Raw genomic sequence first — 21,350 nt, 5'->3', positions numbered from 1 at the left:
TGCATTGTTCATATTTGTTCTTTGTTGAATATGACTTACAATCATCAACTTCTATTTTGATAAGTCAGACACAGCTACGTCACCCACACGTTTGTCAGCTACACTTATACAAGAGGAGTTTTCTCTTTTTTTCATATTTTGTTGAAGCATTTATATATTTACACAACAAACATAATCACAAAACAAGCCAACAGGACTGCAACTAACCAACTCAACTAAATGCCTAACACCCCACCATCCTGTATGTATGAATCACGGAATCCCTACAGTGCAGAAGGAGGCCATTCGGCCCATCGAGTCTGCACCGACCCTCCAAAGGAGCACTCTGCCTAGGCCCAGTCCCCCGCCCTATCTCTGTAACCCCACCTAACCTTTGGAGACCAAGGAGCAATTTTAGTATGGCTATTCCACCTGACCTGCGCATCTTTGGACTTCGGGAGGAAACTGGAGCATGCGGAGGAAATGATCCCGAGGCGTTAAAGTCTAGAGCCGCGGTGACCTGGATGGCCACCAGGAGTGAGTGTCCTCCAGCTCCATGTGGTATCAAGTCCGCGAGGACATGTCACAGATGCCACACCGTCTCCATGTTGTGGCGGAGCCTCCTGCGGCACACGCTGTCCGTCATATGTTCAAACAACCAGCGATGCTTGTACATCCTGGGTACCTCAGGGTGTGGGGCGGGGTCCGGCACATGGGCCTCTGTCTCAAGCATCTGCTAATGTGGTGTATATGGATTTCAGTAAGGCATTTCATAAGTTCTCCATGGTAGGCTCATTCAGAAAGTCAGGGGGCATGGAATACAGGGAAAATTGGTTGTCTGGAAACAGAATTGGCTGGCTGAAAGACGACAGTGAGGGGTGGTGGATGGAAAGTATTCCGCCTGGGATCTGTTCTGGGACCTCTGCTCTTTATGGTTTTTATAAATGACTTGGATGAGGAAGTGGAAGGGTGGGTTAGTCAGTTTGCCGATGACACAAAGTTTGGTGGAGTTGTAGATAGTGTCGAGGGCTGTTGCAGATTACAACTGACCATTGACAGATGCAGAGCTGGCAGATGGAGTTAAACCTAAATAAATATGAAGTGATCCATTTTGGAAGGTCGAATTTGAATGCTGAATACAGGGTTAAAGGAAGGGGATGAGATTCTCTCAGCCGTGGGCCGAGCCTGAGAAACCCCGCGACCGGGCCATGCCGCCCCGACGCCAGCACGTGACTCTCCACAGAGCGGAGAATTGGCACCATTGGCGCCGGTGTGGTTGGCGCAGAGCCAGTCGCGGGCCGCTCTGTGCGGCCAGCCCACCGATTCTCAGGCCGGGATGGGCAGAGCGGCCGTCGTGGAAACGCTGAGTCCCGCCGGTGCCGTTCTAACCTGCTCTCAGCCAGCGGGAACTCAGTGTGGACGGGTCGAGTGGCAGCCGGGGGAAGGGGGGCTCTGACCCCGGGGGGAGCCTCCGATGTGGCCTGGCCCGCGATCGAGGCACACCGATCGGCAGGCCGGCCTCTCTGGCTGGGGTACTCATTTCCTACGCGCCGGCCCCTGTAGCCTTGCGCCATTTTGCGACGGGGCCAGCGCGTTGAAGGAAGCCACTGCGCATGTGTGTGTGAGCGCTTGCGCCACTGCGCATGCGCGGATCTTGCGGCACCAAGTTCACCCGGGATCGGCAGCTGGAGCGATTCCAATAAGAGGGTATTGGAAGGCAATACCTTCTTAGCGATATCCTTCAGCCACACGGCCAGAGGTTTCAGCAGTAGGTGGCAGTTATGGGTAGGGATGACGGGCAGGGACGAGGGTTGCTCCTGATACGGGTGAACACGATCCAGGGGTTGGCATGTGAGCGGTTTCCCTACCGCCCCCCCCCCCCCCCTCCCGGTTGCCCCCCCCCAGTGCCCACCTCCACCCTCATGACAGCCCACCAGCCGAGGATCCCCATCTCCTGCCGAGGGTTCCCCACGCCCCGCTGAGGACTGAGGCGGCATGCCCAGTGCCTCCGGGCACCTTGCTTGTGAGCAAAGATGGCTACTCACCTCCTTGGATCCCCACAGAGGCCCTTCCGCCAGCTTCACCTTTTTAAAAAGGAGTGCTAATCGGTGCCAGCGTGACCACCTGCTGGGGGGGCTGATGAATGATGGGAGGCGGTAAGATAAGGGGTGGCTCCTGTTAATTGTATGGAAGTGGGCTTAAGTGGTGATAATTGGTTTCTCGCCACGCTATAGTGAGATCCCGATTTCGCCTATGGGTGCGGATCGGTTACATCGCAATCTGTTTGGCACCTGGCACGGTTCTCGTTTTCTGCCTCTCCCGCTATTCACTGGTCTAGTTTCGCTTGAGTGAGAGCGTAACGAGGCCGGAGAATTGCGCCCATTGTCTGTAAGGTATCATTCTGTAAGTATGGCTATGTCAGGCTGTTTCTTGGCTAGTCTGTGAGGCAGCTCTTCCAACTTTGGCATACAGTCCCCAAAATATTAAAAAGTTGGACTTTGCAGGGTCGAAAGGGCACAAAGACAAAGGAAACATTCCTAACTCCTTAAATGCACCACTCAGTGTGGGACTGACAGTCATGTTTGGAAGGTTCCAGTGCCATAGGAGCTACATTAAAAAATTAAACTGTGCCAGTGGTTGACAACACAGGACAATTGCTGCTGAGGAAGGCCATTCAGCCCCTTTTATCCAGCACTATCTGGAAAGCCCCCTCTTCCTGCCATTGCAATATCAGGTTATTCCGAGACCGATTCCACCATTGTATCCAGCAGCCCATTCCAATCGTTAGTCACTCTCTGTGCAAAGATGCCCATGTGGATTTTGTTATTTTTAACTTGAGCCCTTGTCCTACATTTTGGATTTAGTTTCAACAACATTCTGAATTGATCTTATCAATACAACTTCCCATTTTCTTCTACTCTCTTGCCAAAGGCAGGCCTGCCCCACAGGACCACAACCTCCAACATGGGTAAGATAAGGAGGCAGGGTGCAAATCCACCCCAGCCAGAATGGGGATCAAACCCCATGCTGGTACCTGATATGATCCACACCAGTTGTCGAAGCGAACCAGTCCCTCAAGGAGTCCAAGTGGCCAGGACAACCCATACTTTTACATGCAGGTTGTCACCTGGAGCTATCGATGGTGATGGTAGCAGCTCCAGTTGCTTTCTGGCACATGGTTGACAAGGGATCTTTCCTGCTCCAAGAATCTGCCATTGGTGTATGTTGGAAGGATTTATAAATTGATAAACAACCCGTTTGGCAACGTTATGAGTGCACCTTCCGTGATCATCAAGTTCTGCAGTGGGAATTGAACCTGGAGCTTCTGGATCAGAGGCATTTACTGCGCCAAGAGACCTATTTACAACCTTATAAACCTCAATAATATCACCTCCTACTCACCGTTTTCCAGTTGGAAAGGCTGGGAAATTTCAGTCTTCAACTTCCCTCATTCCTTTTTGCTAATACCAGAAAGGAGCCTTGTGATTCAATGGGCAGAAAGATGCTGATAGTGGCACATGAAGAGATCAGAATGTTTTACTGACAGAACAAAGGTAAGCAGTGTGTCAAAGGATAAGCTCGAACAAGGAACAATAGTGGAGTGGGGGGAGGGGAGATGGTGGTGAGGGAAAAGTGAAAGGGGAAAGTTGCATACAATCCCTGCAGTGCAGAAGAAGGCCATTTGGCCCATCAAATCTTCACCATCCCTCTGAAAGAGCATCCTAACTAGATCCAACTCCTCCGCCCTATCCCTGTAACCCAACTTAACTTGCACATCTTTGGACACTAAGGGGCAATTTAGCATGGTCAATCCACCTAATCTTCACATCTTCGGACTGTGGGAGGAAATCGGAGCACCTGGGGAAAACCCACATAGCATGGGGAGAATGCGCAAACTCCATACAGTCACCCAAAGCTGGAATCAAAATGGGGACCCTGACACTGTGAGGCAACAGTGCTAATCACTGTGCCAACTATGTCAGGAGAAAGTGAAAGTCTTCCTTTATTATGGTGGAAAACTTTGAGGTACTTGTTTACAATCAATTTTATTGCCCTCTGTGCATGCTTAGAAGCCTAAAAGCTTTGAACTGCATTTTTTACATTCAATTTCACAGTCCATTGCCTTTTACAAGTCTCTTGATTGATAGATACAGGCAATTTCAAATGATGGATTACCATTGTTTATTTCAATAGCTCTACAGGGGTCCCACAGTGTTCTTTCTGTTTTGTTATGCTCTTGACGTAGCATAAGCTGTTTCTTTAATGTGCACTCTGACAAAGGAAGGTTCAGACTTGGAGATAGCTTTAACACATTTATTTAAACTGTTAACAATTCTCCTACTTGGATTCGACTCTCCCGTTAATCCTGCTATAGCTACTCAGACTTACGAACCAGTCTGCTACAATCCAGGTGGTGGGTGTGATATGTTGAATCAACTTTGTGTACTCACTGAGTGTCTCCACTGGAAAGAGGAAGATCATGTCTGCTGTGTCCTTTTTATTTGGGTTTGTGTAATGCCCTCCCGTGGTAGTGTCACCTCTGTATGTATCATGAATGCCTATTGGTCGTGTCCTATCTTATTGACCTACTGGTTGAATGTCTGAGTGTCATGTCTCTGGTGCTCCCTCTGGTGTCTAGCTAGTCTACGTGTATTTACATTAACTCCTTGTGTATTTACAGTGATGCATATCACCACACTTTCCAACTGCAGTTTTCTTCTGAAGAGCCTCCTAGAAAATCCCTCCAGCCCAGCCAAAGCTCCCTCCCCCCAACATACCACCTGCCTGAAGTAAACCCACTCAGCACACCGGAGGCGTGTGTGTAGAGGGTTGAAGTTTGAACATTCTCCCCGTGTTTGCGTGGGTTTCACCCCCACAACCCAAAGATGTGCAGGGTAGGTCAATTGGCCACACTAAAATGCCCCTTAATTGGAAAAAATGAATTGGTTACTCTAAAATTTAAAAACATGTGTGTAGAGGGTACTCACCCCTTTGCCCCCCCCCCCCCCCACCCCCCTTGGAGTGCAATGCGCCTGGTCCCCACTTATCAGGACTTGCATCAATTCACACCAGCGTGATTCCCGGCTGGGGGAGCTGGAGCATCCCAGAAGGCGGGAAGTTGGGCTTCATGTCTGATAATGATATGGAAATGAAGTTTAATTTGGTGTTTGTATATTCCCACCCGCTCCTCTGGGCGAGAACCTCATCGGGGCCAGCGGGGCGGATCAGAGATTGGCAACGGGTTTGACACCCAGTGGGAATACCAGGCGCGATTCTCCGCAAATGCGGAGAGTCGTGAAGGCTGCCGTGAAACCGGCCGTGTTTCCCAGCAGCCTCCGCGCCCCCTCCCAGGACCCGATTCTGCTCCCCGGTCGGGGCTAGCAGCGGGGCCCCGTGAACCTCGGCATCGCAGGCTTAGCAAAATGTGCTAAGCCCGCGCGCCAAAGTTAATGCCGGCTGACGCGCACGATGATGTCAGCCACGCATGCGCGGATTGGACGGCTCCAACCCGCGCATGCGCGGATGACGTCATCACGCATATGCGTGAAACTCGCGCATGTGCGGGCCGGTATGCCCATCAGCTGCCCCGCGGACTTATCCAGCGGGGTGGCGGAGGAACAAAGAGTGCGTGGGGTTCGGACCCGCTGCCTGCGATCGGTGCCCACCGATCGCGGGCCCATGGCACCCTTGGCACGGCCATGGTGCGGCCGTGCCAATCGGTGCCATAGTTACCCAGAACGGCACTTTGCGGCCGTTTTCACGAACTGTGAGAGCAGGTGTGTTGCCGTTCGTGAAAACGGCCGTAAAGGCCTGGGAAATCGGCCCATCGGCTAGGGGAGAATCGCTGCTCGCCGTAAAAAAACAGCGAGCAGCGATTCGTGTCGGGGGGCGGGCGTGGTGGGGGGGGGGGAGAATAGCGGGAGGTCGGGAAAAATGTCAGGAAGGCCCTCCCGCTATTCTCCGACCCGTCGTGGGGGGCGGAGAATCGCGCCCACCATTTTTGCCCTGACTCTCAATTCAGCAGGCCATCCCGATTTCTGCCTCGGGCCAACGGATCCAGAGAAACCCCCCCCAACCCCCTCCATTAACTCTGCATCTCTCTCCACGGATACTACCAGGCTTACTGAGGATCTGTTTTTTGCATTTTCTATTTTGATTTCAGATTTCCAGCATCCCCAGTATTTTGCTTTTACAATAAAATCTGGAATATAGCTAGCCTCAGTAATAGCGACCATGAAACTATCATTGATTGTCGTAAAAACCCACTTGATTCACAAATGTCCTTCAGGGAAGGAAATCTGCCGTCCTTACCTGGTCTGACCTACGTGGGACTCCAGACCCACAGCAATGTGGTTGACTATTAACTGCCCTCTGAAATGGACCAAGTAAGCCTCCAGTTCAGGGATAATTAGGGAGGGGCAACAAATGCTGGCCTGGACAGTGTCACCCACATCCCATGATAGAACACTTAAACATAAGCACATATCACACATCGACAGACATACACATGTAACATCAACAGTTTCACTTCATCATGTAGTTTATTGGATGTGAAATATGCTGGGACATCCTCAAGACGTGGGCGGCACAGTAGCACAGTAGTTAGCACTGTTGCTTCAAGCTCCAACGTCTCAGGTTCGATTCCCGGCTTGGGTCACTGTCTGTGCGGAGTCTGAACGTTCTCCCTGTGTCTGCTTGGGTTTCCTCCGGGTGCTCCGGTTTCCTCCAAGTCGCCAAAGACATGCTGTCAGGTAATTTGGACATTCTGAATTCTCTCTCCGTGTACCTGAACAGGCGCCAGAATGTGGTGACTAGGGACTTTTCACAGTAACTTCATTGCAGTGTCAATGTAAGCCTACCTGTGACAATAAAGATTATTATTATGTGATTATTAAAAAGGTTCATTAATATTGTCTTTCCTTGTTTGCACTGAGCATTTCACAGTTCTATACAGTGCAATACTGCTCTCTGGTGCCTGAGTGCAATAGTGATATTTTGCTTTTAATAATTTATTCCCCACCTGGAAAGAATTCTCAGCTGCATTTTACCAGCAACAGAATGCAGACCGTTATGAGCAGGCAAAGCTGCTACTGTTACATTCCATCCAGCCACTGTACAAGTGCAGCCACAGACTGTCCACTTTAAAGCAAAAAGTGGAATATTTAAGAAACAGGGTGGGAACTTTAACTCTCGAGTGTTGTTTGGCTGGTCGGGGTGGGAGGTGGGAGTCACAGAAATGCAAAACGAACTGGCTTACATATGTTTGTCAACTGGGGGATTTCAACTCATGGACCTCATCCATATGGTCCACTGACCACCTGACAGGGGCAAGGGCTGGCAGCTAACCAGCAGAGGATGGCAGCTAACCAACAGGGTGGTGACAGCTAACTAGCGAAGAGTGACAGCTAAACCAAGAGGGGTGACAGCTAAACCAGCAGGGCTGGCAGCTATCCAGCAAGGGGTGGCAGATAACCAGCAGACGGTGGCAGCTGACCAGCAGGGGGTGGCAGCTAAACCATCAGGGCTGGCAGCTATCCAGCTTTGGGCAGGCAGCTAACCAGCAGGCCTGGCAGCTATCCAGCTGGGGGCTGGCAGCTAACCAGCAAGGGGTGGCAGATAACCAGCAGAGGGTGGCAGCTGACCAGCAGGGTATGGCAGCTATCCAGCCGGGAGTGGCAGAAATCCAGCAGAGGGTGGCAGCCAAACCAACAGGGGGTGTAAGCTAACCTGTAGGGGTTGGAAGTTAACCAGCAGGGGTTGGAAGTAAACCAGCAGGGGTTGGAAGTTAAGCAGCAGGATTTGGAAGCTTTCCAGCAGGTGGTAGAAGCTAACCTGCAGGATGTGGCAGCTAACCAGTAGGGGGCTGGAAGCTATCCAGCAGGAAGATGGCAGAAATCCAGCAGAGGGTGCCAGCTAACCAATCGGGGATTGGCAGCTATCCAGTAGGAGATTGGCAGCTAAACAGCTTTGGGCTGGCAGCTATCCAGCAAGCAGAACTGAAGGTTTAAGCCACTGGAGGGAACCAGTTTCCCCCAAAGGAAGGTTTGCCATCAAGTAGCAAGGAGGCAGGGAATGGTTTCAGAGAGAAAGGTGAAGATGTAGGAAGGGTGCCCAGGACAAAGGAGGCTAATTCCTACCCTGCAGAGGAACGTTTCTGACTTGCCATTAGGGCCCCTTACACTCCACCTGAAACCCAACCTGCATTTGTTGGCAGACACTCAGCCCTTTCTTGCCCAGAGTTCAATGGCTCGGCCTAATACAAAACACTGGATGCTGGAGATTATAAATACAAACAGGGTGTGCTGGAAAAAAAACTCAGCAGGTCTGACAGCATCCGAGGAGAGAGAAACAGAGTCATTGGGATGGATTCTCCAATTTTCAGGCAACGTCCTGACGCCGGCGTGGGAACTGTGGCCTTTTACGACCCAAAATTCAGGGCAAAACGGCCACCAATTCTGTGTTTGGTGGGGGGCTAGCAGGCAGGCAGCGTAGAGCACCCGGCTCTAGCTGCCAATACGGCCAGACAATTGCTGGGTCCGTGGCCGCGTATGTGCTCGGCCTGCAACGGCCACGCGGACCCAGCCTGCCAAATAGTACCCCCCCTCCCTTTGGCTGGCTCGGGAATCCCGGACCATGCCCCAACATAGAACATAGGACATACAGTGCGGAAGGAGGCCATTCGGCCCATCGAGTCTGCACCGACCCACTTAAGCCCTCACTTCCACCCTACCCCCGTAACCCTATAACCCCGCCTAGCCTTTTTGGACACTAAGGGCAATTTAGCATGGCCAATCCACCTAACCGGCACATCTTTGGACTGTGGGAGGAAACCAGAGCATCCGGAGGAAACCCACGCAGACACGGGGAGAACGTGCAGACTCCGCACAGACAGTCACCCAAGCCGGGAATCGAACTTGGGACAGCTGTGAAGCCACAGTGCTATCCACTTGTGCTACCGTGCTGCCCTGTGTTCTCCCAGCCCCTGCCAAAGAACCCCCTGCCCGCAGATCGGCTCTCCCCCGACTGTGGCGGCGCTGGCCTGAGTCTGCAGCCGCGACGCCAAGTTCCCGAAAAGTAATAGCATGAGAGACCCACGCCGTCGAGAACTCAGCCAGTCGGGGGCAGAGCATCATGAAAGCACCGTCATCCCCTATTTCGGCGCGAATGTTAATTCTAACGCCGACCACCGAACACGCTTTTGGCGTCGGCGACCGGAGAATCCCGCCCGTTGTTTCAAGCCCAAAGAAGAGCCACTTTGGATTTGAAAAGTAACTTTTTCTCTCTCCCTAGATGCTGCCAAAGCTGCCGCTTTCGGGATGGAGTTTTCCATTCTGGAGACTAAATGCGGTGGTGGGCAGGAAATCAGACATGATTCCCGATGGTGCTTTTTAGCTCTTTCCTCATACATCAACGAGGAGCTCGTTGAATCTAATGGTGGGGTAGGCAGGGACTCGGCTGCACCACATTACGTCATGGGGTCAAAGGTCCTGGTATTGTATTAAAATACCATCCACGCAGACATTCACTCACTGTGGACCAGGTACTGTGAACCTTTCAATCACCATGGTGCCCAAACTAAACAAACCCTTAGCTCCTCGCCTCAGTGAACCCTCACTCGGAATTCTCCTCTTGACCGTTCCAGAAGATCTCTTTCCTCAGGGTGGCAGCAGGAGGTCCTCCCGCCTGACCGCGTCGGCCTGCGGAGAGATCGCAGGGAGGTCAGCCTCCGTGGAGCACACAAAAGGACTGCCCTGCAAAGCTGGAAACTAATAAGACCATAAGTTATAGGAGCAGCATTAGGCCATTTGGCCCATCAAGACTGCACCAACCCTCTGAAAGAGCACCGTACCCAGGCCCACTCCCTCACCCTATCCCTGTAATCCCACCTACCCTGCGCATCTTTGGACACTAAGGGGCAATTTAGCATGACCAACTTCCCCTAACCTGCACATCTTTGGGCTATGGGAGGAAACCAGAGCACCCGGAGGAAACCCACACAGACATGGGAGAAAGTGCAAACTCCACATAGACAGTCACTCAAGGCCGGAATGGAACCTGGGAGCTGTGAGGCTGCAGTGCTAACCACTGTGTCACCATTGTTGTCAGAGGCTGTCACCAGACTGGAACAAAGGATGGAGGAGTCCACCCACATTCTGTCTACTGTTGTAACTCTGGTATGTGCACACATTGAAATCTCCAAGGAAAGGGTGGTGACCACCTTGGAGACTCTGGTCCAGCATTTACTGCCGAATTTGCACAAACCATTAGCCTAGACATGGATGTGTTTGAGCAGTGGTTAGGAGAGAGTGGGACATATCTCTTCAGGCTCCCACTTTCCTCAAGGAGTCAAGGAGGAGCCCTGGGGTACTCAACGGGAGGAGGAGCATCAGCCAAACATACTAGGCACATCCAACCAGGGTACTCCAAGGGTGCCTTACTGCTCCAAATCCTATCCAGCAATGACCCCCATTAACTTCAGCAAGTCAGGCCAAGGGCGGTGCACCTGCCCCAGATACCCTTTGGAGTTGGGGCCATCCTGGCATTGGTCCTCCAGAGGATGCAAGCCAAAGCATCCCAGATAACAGGGCATACCATTTAGCAGGCTGCCTACACCTTTGCTGCAGATGTTGGGGCTGCACCTAGATGTAGAAGTAGAGTTAGGAAAATTAAGAAGTTTTGAATGCACTGTGATGGCACGAGTGTTCATTTACACTATATAATCTGCACTATTGTAAACATATTTTACATTCATCCCTCTCCAAGTCTCAGGTATTGATTGGCTAATCGATGTGATGCAAAGTTCCACGTTCATTAAAGAGTCCACAATGAACACCACCGTCCCGCACACACAAGTATCTTCAATCTTGTCCCCCAGTTCCTTTAGTTCCACATCAACAGCATGAATAAAAGCACTTCTTATTTGAAACTAATGGCTGGGCAATAAACGTCATCCTTGCATCTGACGAACTGACAGAGAAATTTCAGCTAGCTGGGGGGAACGAGCTACGGTACCTGCAGCTCAAAAACTTCCTACGAAAGGAGACAAGGACGTACCCACAACCGCCACGACAGACACTACTGGAAGACCTACTGGACGCAAGTATCCTAGAGAAAGGGAACTGTAGTGACATGTATGACCGACTGGTAGATAGGGACGACACCGTACTGGACGCAACAAGGAGGAAATGGGAGGACGACCTGGGGATGGAGATAGGGTGGGGACTCTGGAGCGAAGCACTGCATAGGGTCAACTCCACCTCCACGTGCGCAAGGCTCAGCCTGACGCAACTAAAAGTGGTACATAGAGCCCACTTAACAAGAACCCGTATGAGTAGGTTCTTCCCGGAGGTGGAAGACAGATGTGAACGGTGCCAAAGAGGCCCGGCCAACCACGCCCACATGTTCTGGTCTTGCCCCAGACTCGTGGAGTACTGGACAGCCTTCTTCGAGGTTATGTCCAAAGTGGTGGGAGTGAGGGTGGAGCCATGCCCGATAGTGGCGGTCTTCGGGGTTTCAGAACAGCCAGATCTATTCCTGGGGAGGAGGGCGGACGCCCTTGCCTTTGCCTCCCTGATCGCCCGCCGTAGAATCCTGTTTGGCTGGCGGTCAGCAGCACCGCCCAGAGCTGCGGACTGGCTGTCCGACCTCTCGGAATCTCTCCAAATGGAGAAAATCAAATTTGCCATCCGAGGGTCGGACGACGGCTTCCACAGAACGTGGGAGCCATTCATGCAACTGTTCCGGGACCTATTTGTGGCCAATGTACAAGAGGAAGAATAGTCGGGGGAAGGTGGCGGGAGGGGGGGGGGGGGCTACAGGTTCGGTACGGGGGTTCGATGGCTAGCTAAGGCCCAAAACCAAACTAAATAAACATGTTGAGGGGGGGGGGGGGGCGGGCGCAGTTACCACTACGAAGATGCTTACCTGTAAATATGTATGTTAATTTTTGCGTGTTTGTTTGTTTTTTTTTGTTCTTTTTCTCTCCTAACAATTTGTAATTTGTTCAATATAAAATATGAAAACTGAATAAAAACATTTATAAAAAAAAAAAAAAAATCCTTGCATCTGAGGGGTTCACATTGTATGATCTCATGAGAATTGTCCATTAAGCTTATGCTCTCGTGCTGAAGTCTGCAGTTTGTGGATGTTATGTGTTTGTTGCGGCCAACGTGGGAGCCATTTCACCCAAGTGCACTTTGCAATGGTATTTGTTTAATGACTGGGATATTCTAGTTGAAGTATTATTCATCGTGGAACACCATGGCCTTTTATGCCTCCTTGCAACATTTTTATTTTATCTCTGCATTTAAGGTTGGGCGTTCCCTATGCACGACGCTAAGCGATGGAAGTTGGTTCCACTAAGTGACATTTTAAATTTCTGATAGACAGGAATGAGTGTGTAATGTCAACTTCAGACCATCGAGCAATAACCATTGATGCATTTTCTTCCTCGTAGAGCTACCTTTCTAAGCTGCGGTCACACTGGCATCTGGTGTGAGAGCATCTATGTGTACAATAGTTTTTCAGCCTCCTGAAGGGTGGCATGGCCATTGGCCTGATGATGCCATGCTTGAAGGGACTGCACTATGTGTAGTTGCTTAAGGATGTGCGCTATTGGAGTGCTTATCCCATTTCACAGCAACCACCTGCTCCCTAGGCTACTGTGCCCTCCAGTGATGAGCCCATCATTAGGCTTCAAATTGATTTTTGCTTCTTTTGTGAAAAGAAGCCAAGCTCACTCATTGTGCATTCAATCCCTGAGTCTAGCATTCAGCTGAGCCATGCTCTCCATGATTTGAGCAGGTTAGGTATCGGGTGCCCCTTCAAACAGACAAGAACTGCTGAGGTGAACTCCTCCCACACACCCGGAGACCCGTCTCCAATTGATTTTTTTCTAGATTGATTTTGAATTGTGTTATTGTAAGGTGAGCAAAAGCGGCTCCATAAGACATAGGAGCAGAATTAGGCCACTCGGCCCATCGAGTCTGCTCCGCTATTCAATCATGGCTAATATTTTCCTCATTCCCCATTCTCCTCCCTTCTCCCCATAACCCCTGATCCCCTTATTAATCAAGAATCTATCTATCTCTGTCTTAAGGACACTCAGCGATTTGGCCTCCACTGCCTTCTGCGGCAAAGAGCTCCACAGATTTGCCACCCTCTGGCTGAAGAAATTCCACCTCATCTCAGTTTTAAAACATCGTTCCTTTAGTCTGAGGCTGTGACCGCCGATTCTAGTTTTTCCTACAAGTGGGAACATCCTCTCTACATCCACTGAATCCAGGCCTCCAATATCCTATAAATTTCAATAAGATTCCCCCCTCATCCTTCTAAACTCCAACGGGTACAGACCCAGAGTCCTCAACCGTTCCTCATACGACAAGCTCTTCATTCCAGGGATCATTCTTGTGAACCTCCTCTGGACCCTTTCCAAGGCCAGCACAATCTTTCTTAGATACGGGGCCCAAAACTGCTCACAATACTCCAAATGGGGTCTGACCAGAGCCCTATACAGCCCCAGAAGTACATCCCTGCTCTTGCATTCTAGCCCTCTCGACATGAATGCTAACATTGCATTTGCCTTCCTAACTACCGATTGAACCTGCACGACTGACCTTTGTCTGGAGACTAACTTTCAACCTCCTATCACCCACCAAGTTCCTCCCATCCTCCTCCACATACAGCCTTCTTAATTCCCCTTCCTCCTATCCCCTTCCAGTCTCCTCCGTTACCCTTCAACCCATCATTGTCTCTGTGGATAATCCTGTCCCCCGTCATGAGCTTGTTAATTAATGTTGATGTTCCCATGCATTGACAAACCCTCCCCTTTGTGGTGATATGCATCACTGTAGATACACAAGGGGTTAATGTAAGTACACGTAGGCTAGCTAGACACTAGAGGGAGCACCAGAGACATGACACACGGACACTCAACCAATAGGTCAGTAAGATAGGACACGACCAATGGGCATTCACGATACACACAGAGGTGACACTACCACAGAGGGGCATTACACCAACCCATATATAAAGGACACAGCACACATGATCTTCCTCTTTCCAGTGGAGGCACTCAGTGAGTACAGACACAGGGTTGATTCAACATCACACCCACCACGTGGATTGTAGCAGACTGGTTCGTCAGTCTGAGTAGCTATAGAAGGATTAACAGTAGTGGCGAACCCGAGTAGGAAAATTGTAACTAGTTCAATAAATGTGTTGAAGTTATCTCCACGTCTGAACCTTCCTTTGTCAGAGTGCACATCAAGGAAGCCGCTTATGCTACACCAAGAGCATAACAAGACACCCTTCTCGAGATCACATGCACCCCCAACATTCCAGGACATCCCCATGAGACCATCCAATATCCTCCCCCCCCCCCCCCCCCCCCCCCCCCACCACCCCCCCACACACCATGACTTTTCACTGACCAACATACAGGAAACAGATGCTTCTCCAACCGTGGCTGTGCTATCTACCTCACAATACCAGACGTCTAACCCTCTGGACCAAATTCCTTAGTATCTGACCATGCTCTGCACCCCCATAGTGTGCACAAGAGTCAATGCCGAGAGGCATTCCCCTGCCCAACACCTGGACCAAGCCATGTGTGACATACAGAGCCCTCTAACATGGCACATTCAATTCTGATCTACTATGCAATCTGTCCCGCCTTTCAATTTACCATCAGCTCCAGTGCTATTGCAGTCCAATTCCAAAACAAGGTCGGTTCACCCATGGGGCCAGTGGCCTACTGGTATTGCCGTTGGACTAGAAACTCAGGGTAACAATCTGGGGACCTGGCTTTGAATCCCACCATTGCAGATAGTGAGATTTGAAGACAAAAATAAATCTGGAATTAAAAGTCTAACAGTGACCATGCAACCACTGTTGATTGCCGTAAAAACCTACCTGGTTCACTAATGCCCTTTAGGGAAGGAAATCTGTCGCCCGGTCTGGCTGATTTGTGACTCCAGATCCACAGCAATGTGGTTGATTCTTAAATGCCCTCTGGGATGGACAACAAATGTGAAATCTTCTGTCATCCTGTGTGTTGGTTCCCCAGCTCCATTCATCCTGAGCAATTTTACAGGAGGTAGGATGTGGGGGGGAATCATGGTGGGCATCAGATTAAACCAATTAAGGGCATATGAGGGCCTATCAGTGGAGGACAACTGGGATTTTTCAATCAGACTCCAGTTTCCTGGAGGTTGCAGGGTACAGAAACTGACTGGAGACTGGCACCTGCTGGCAGACCAGGGAAACGGAGTGGCCTAGAGGTCCTTCCTACTTGATGCTTGGGTGCAGCAAAAGCCACAGGCCGTCCTACAGAAGGCTTCCCAACCAACCCACTCCACCTCCCCCTCACATTTCACCCAACTCTCATACAATGATGGCCCAGTTGCAAAGGCCATTTTAAAAAAAATTTTAAAGTTTAAAATATTGGTAAGATGGAGAGAGATCGCCTTTTTAATTCGCCCTCACTGACCCACCCCGATATCGTGCAGCCACCTTTAAGCTGGGAGACCACTTATTTGGACGACAAACTTACCCTCTGCCCATTTATTAACGGCTCCAGGGAAACTCACATTGTGTGACTGTTACCTACACAATGCTGGCTCCTGACCCCACGTTTGAGCCTTCTGGCAGGGTTCAGAACCCGCAGGGGAAATCCTTCCCGCTATTGATTCAGCAAGCTTTGTATAACTGCATTGACTCCCAGTCTCAACAGCACAGAATACTAGCTGAGAAAATCAAGCGTGCTTGCAAGGCCTTGACATTTCTACTGGCGAGAAGAGAGTCTTCATCTAACATCTGGGGAGCTGTCACACAAAATGATCATTCCTCATGCAATCACTCTGTAAATAATGTTCACTTTTTAAAAAGAGTTTTAAAAATTCATGGGAAAATTGAATATTTAAGAGTTGCTCCAAAAATCAAAATTAATCTACAATAAATCCCAGGAGCATATCAAATATTAAATTTGAATATATTAGAACATTTTCAATTTTTGTCCATGAAACTGAAATCCACAGAGAATTCAAGAAATATTGCAAACGAGCTCTGAAAATAATTTTGTACAAGTGCTGGAAATGAAACAATTCGCTGTTCACTTATTTAAACCAGGGGTTGGTTTAGCACAGTGGGCTAAGACAGCTGGCTTGTAATGCAAAACAAGACCAGCAGCGTGAGTTCAATTCCTATTCCAGCCTTCCTGAACAGGTGCTGGAATTTGGCGACCAGGGGCTTTTCACAATAATTCCATTGAAGCCTACTTGTGACAATAAGTGATTGTTATTATTTGAGAATGAAATGTGGAAAGTAATTCACCCGAAATGTTGAAATGAGAAATTAATGAGAATTTGTAAAACAATGAACTGATCTAAAGAATTTATCTAAACCTCACCTGGGTTTATTTATATTTCTGGAAGAATTCTCTTTTCATTTTCTCACATATGGGAAGTGTTTCAACCGAAGACAAATCCGCAGGTTTCATCAGAGAATGATAGCGCAGAAGGGGGTCTCCATAAGATCAAACCAACTAGGCCCACTGCACAGCCCTGTAGCCCTCTAATTCTTCTCTCTTCAGGGTCGAATCCAATTTCCTATTGAAAGCCGCGATTGAAATTGCCTCCACCAGGCAGTGCATTCAAGGTGCTACCATCTCGCTACAATGTTTTTCCGCAAGTTGCTGCTGCTTCTTTTACAAGCTACCTCATATTGATGCTCTTCTAGTCCTCGACTCGTCCACCATCAGGAACAGTTTCTCTCCGTCGACTCTGTCTGGACCCTTGTGAGTTTGAATATCACTGTCAAATCGCCTCTCAACATTCGCTTCTCTAAGAAGAACAGGCCCAGCTTCTCCAGTCTATCCACGTAATTGAAGTCAGATTCCATTTACATCAATCTTTTCAACTACCCTCTCGAAAGCCTTCACATGCTCCCTAAAGTGAGTCACCCAGAACCGGACACAAATACTCCAGTTAAAGCTGAACCAGATTTTATAGAAGTTCCTCCTATCTTTTGTACTGTGCCTCGCTTTATAAAATCCACGATCCCTTATGCCTTTTTAACTGTTTTCTCAAGCTGCCCTGCCACGTTCAATGATCTGTTTACGTATACTCCAAGTCTCTCTGTTCCTGCACCTCATTTACTTTGTTTTCTATGCTCTTTCTTCATTCGTCTTACCAAAATGTATCACTTCACACACTTCTCGAAGTTTGATCAGCCATTTCCTTCAGCTGGCCTCTGTCCTCTTGAAGTCTATCACCATCTTCCTCGCAGTTCACCATGCTTTCATGTTTTGTGACATTTGCCCATTTTGAAATTGTGCCCTGCACACCCATGACTCAGGCATTAGTATTTATGACAAAACGCACTGGTCCCAGTACAGACTCCTGGGGAACCCCAGTCCAGTAAATGACCATTCATTACTACTCACTGCTTCCTGTTGCTCAGCCAACTTCACATCCATGTTTCCCCTGTCCTTTTTATTCTGTGAAATGGCGAGCTTATAATTTGGTTGGCATTGCTGTTTGCAGGAGCTTTCTCTGTGCAAATTGGTTGCCACATTTCCTGTATGATAACAGTAACTACATTTCAAAAGTATTTAATTGTCTGTGAAGTGCTTTAGGATAGCCTGAAATCATGAAAGGCGCAGTATAAATACAAGTCTGTCTGTTCTTCTTTGATCAAGGCTTGTGGGTGGCACAGTGATTAGCACTGCTGCCTCTCAGCTCCACGATCCAGGGTTCAATTCTGGCCTCGGTGACTGTGCAGCGTCTGCACGTTCTCCCCATGTCTGCGTGGGTTTCCTCCAGGTGCACCAGTTTCCTCCCACAATCCAAAGATGTGCAGGTTAGGTGGATTGGCCAGGCAAAATTGCCCCTTAGTGTCCAAAAGGTTAGGTGGGATTACTGGGTCATGGGGATAGGGTGGAGACGTGGGCTTAAGTAGGGTGCTCTTTCCAAGGGCCGGTGCAGACTTGATGGGCCGAATGGCCTCCTTCTGCAATGTAAACGCTATGATTCTATTGACATCTGATAAGGAACATAGGAACATCAAATTTAGGAGCAGGAATAGGTCATTTGGCCCTTTGAGCCTGCTCCATCATTCCATTAGAACATGGCTGATCTGGCATTGGTCTCAACTCTAATTTCCTGACTCCTTTGCCGATCGACAATCTATCTAATGTTTTTAAAATAAATTTATAGTACACAATTCTTTTCTTTACAAATTAAGGGGAAATTTAGCATGGCCAATCCACGTACCCTGCACATCTTTGGGTTGTGGGGTGAAAACCACGCAGACACGGGGAGAATGTGTAAACTCCACATGGACTGTGACCCGGGGCCGGGATCAAACCCGGATCCTCGACTCCGCAAGGCAACAGTGCTAACCACGGCACCGCTTGCCGCCCCCAACATTCTATCTAACATAGCCTTGAATAAATTCAATGACGCAGTTTCCACAGCTCTCTGGGGAAGAGAATTCCACAGGTTGATGATCCTCTGTTGAAAATAATTTCTCCTCAACTCAATCTTAATCTGAAACTATGTCCACTGATTCTCATCTCCCCCATGAAAGGAAACATCCTCCCAGTATCCACTCTGACTATTCCCCCAGGATCTTATAAGTTCACCTCTAATTCTCCAGAAGTTCAATGGATATCATAGATCATTGATCATAGAATCCCTACGGTACAGAAAGAGGCCACTTGGCCCATCAAGTCTGCACCGACCCTTTGAAAGACACACTACCCAGGCCCTATTCCCCACCCTGTAAACTCTCTTTAAGGGACAATTTAGCATGTCCAATCCACCTAACCTACACATCTTTGGACTGTGGGAGAAAACCGGAGCATCCGGAGGAAACCCACGCAGACATAGGGAGAAAGTGCAGACTCCACACAGTTACCCAAGGTGGGAATCAAACCTGGGTCCCTGGCGCTATGAGGCAGCAATGCTAACCACTGCGCCACCATGCCACCCAACCATTCTTCATAAGTTAAGCCCTTCATCCTAGGAATGTGTTGTGAACATTTTCTGCACTGCTTCTAACCCAATTTTCAAATAAGGGGACAGAAACTGTACATAGTGCTCCAGATGTGGTCTCACCAAGGCCCTGTACAGCTGCCCTCAGCACCAGGGACCCAAGTTTGATTCCAGCCTTGGGTGACTTTGTGGAGTTTGCACATTCTCCACGTGTCGGTGTGGGTTTCCTCCAGGTGATCCAGTATTCTCCCCCTGTCCAAAAATGTGCAGGTTAGATGGTTTGGCCATGCTAAAATTACCCCTTAGTATCCAAAGACATGCTGGTTAGGTGGATTGGCCATGCTAAAATAGCCCATTAGTGTCAAAGAATATGCAGATTAGGTGGGGTTGTAAGGATGGGTGGAGGTCTGAGCCTGGATATTGTGTTCTTTCAGAGGGTCAGTGCAGACTCGATGGGCCAAATGGACTCCTTCTGCACTTTAGGGATTCTTTGGATTCTATTCTGTTCCCCTTGTAATAAATGCAAACATTCCACTGGTCTTCCTAATCACATGCTGTATCTGCATACTAACCTTTTGTGACTCATGTACCAGGATACCCTGATCCCTCTGTACCTCTCAGTGTTGCAATCACGCTGCATTTAAATAATATGCAGCTTTTTTATTCATCCTGCCAGAATGGACAAGTTCACATTTTTCCACATTATACTCCCATCTGGCAATTTTCTGCCCTTTGCAAGCTCGCTATCTTCTCTTTACAACTTACTTTCCTACTTATATTGGTGACATCAGCAAATTTAGCAGCTTATATTCATTCAAGTCATTGTAGATTGTAAATAGTTGAGGTCCCAGCATTGATAACTGTGGCAGCCCACTAGTTACAGCTTACCAACCTGAAAAAACCTTGGGCGCGATTCTCCCAGAGGTGGAGAAATCGTAAGGCTGGCGTCAAATCCGGGCGGGTTTGACGCCAGCCCCCCCCCCCCCCCTCCCCGACCGGGAACCGATTCTGGTCCCCGGTCAGGGCTAGCATGCCGCCGCCGTAAACTCCGGCATCGCGGCCTTAACGAATTTCGTTAAGCCCGCTTGCCAGAGTTTGCGCCGGCTGACGCATCATATGACGTCAGCCGCGCATGCGCGGATTGGAAGACTCCAACCCGCGCATGCGCGGATGACGTCATCGCGCATTTGCGCGAAACCCGCGCATGCGCGGGCCGGGATGCCCCTCAGCCGCCCCGCGAAGTGATAAAGCGGGGCGGCGGAGGGACAAAGAGTGCGCGGGCATTGGACCCGCTGCCCGCGATCGGTGCCCACCGATCACGGGCCCATGGCACCCTTGGCACGGCCGTGGTACTGCCGTGCCAATCGGTGCCATGGTTTTAAAAATCGGGACTTTACGGCCGTTTTTACGAACGGCCAGACCAGGTGTGTTTGCCGTTCGTAAAAACAGCCGTAAAGGGCTGGGAACTCGGCCCATCGGACAGCTGAGAATCGCTGCTGGCCGTAAAAAAACGGCGGCAGCGATTCGTATCGGGAGTCGGGCATGGGGGGGGGGAGAATAGCGGGAGGGCGTCGGACTAGCGTGGCCGTAAAATTTTACGAGCCACGCTATTCTCCGCACCGTCGTGAGTGCGGAGAATTGCTCCCCTTATGTATCCCTACTCTCTGCATCCTGTTAGCTAAAAGTCCTTTATCCATGCAAATATGTCAGTTACCCCTACACCATGTGCTTTTTTTTCCTGTGGAGTAACCTTTGATGTGGCATCTTATCAAATGCCTTTTGGAAATACAAATGCCAGGTCGGCGCAACATTGAGGGCCGAAGGGCCTGTTCTGTGCTGTACTGTTCTAATTCTAAAAAAAAAAGTACACTACATCCACAGGTTCCCTTTATCCGCCTTGCTTGTTAGTTCCACAAAAGGACTTTAATAAATTAGTTAAACACGATTCCGTTCGCAAAGCCATGTTGACTCTGCTTGATCACTTTATGATTTTCTATGTATTCTGTTCTAACCTTCTTTATAATAGATACTAGTAATTTCCCTATGATAGATGTAAGGCTAACTGGCTTGTAGTTTCTGGCGTTTAGTTTCACTCCTTTCTTCAATAAAGGTATAGAGCTATTTTTCAACCCAGAATCAAAGGAACTTTGGAACATTATGACCAATGTATCTATTATCTCTGCAGCCAGTTCTTTTAAGATTCTAGGTTGTAGGCCACCTGGTCTTGGTGACTTGTCTGTCTTTAAGTCTAACAGTTTCCCCAGTACCTTTTCTTGGTGATGACAAAGGATTGTTTAAGTTCCTCCCTCCCTTTGAGCTTTTGATTTACCAGTACCTTTGGGAGTTTTCTAAGTCTTTCTCAGTCAAGCCAGACAC

This window comes from Scyliorhinus canicula, chromosome 12, assembly GCF_902713615.1.
Source record: "Scyliorhinus canicula chromosome 12, sScyCan1.1, whole genome shotgun sequence".
NCBI lineage: Eukaryota > Metazoa > Chordata > Chondrichthyes > Carcharhiniformes > Scyliorhinidae > Scyliorhinus > Scyliorhinus canicula.
The sequence above is the reverse complement of the archived record's forward strand: the minus strand, read 5'-3'. Positions refer to the sequence as shown.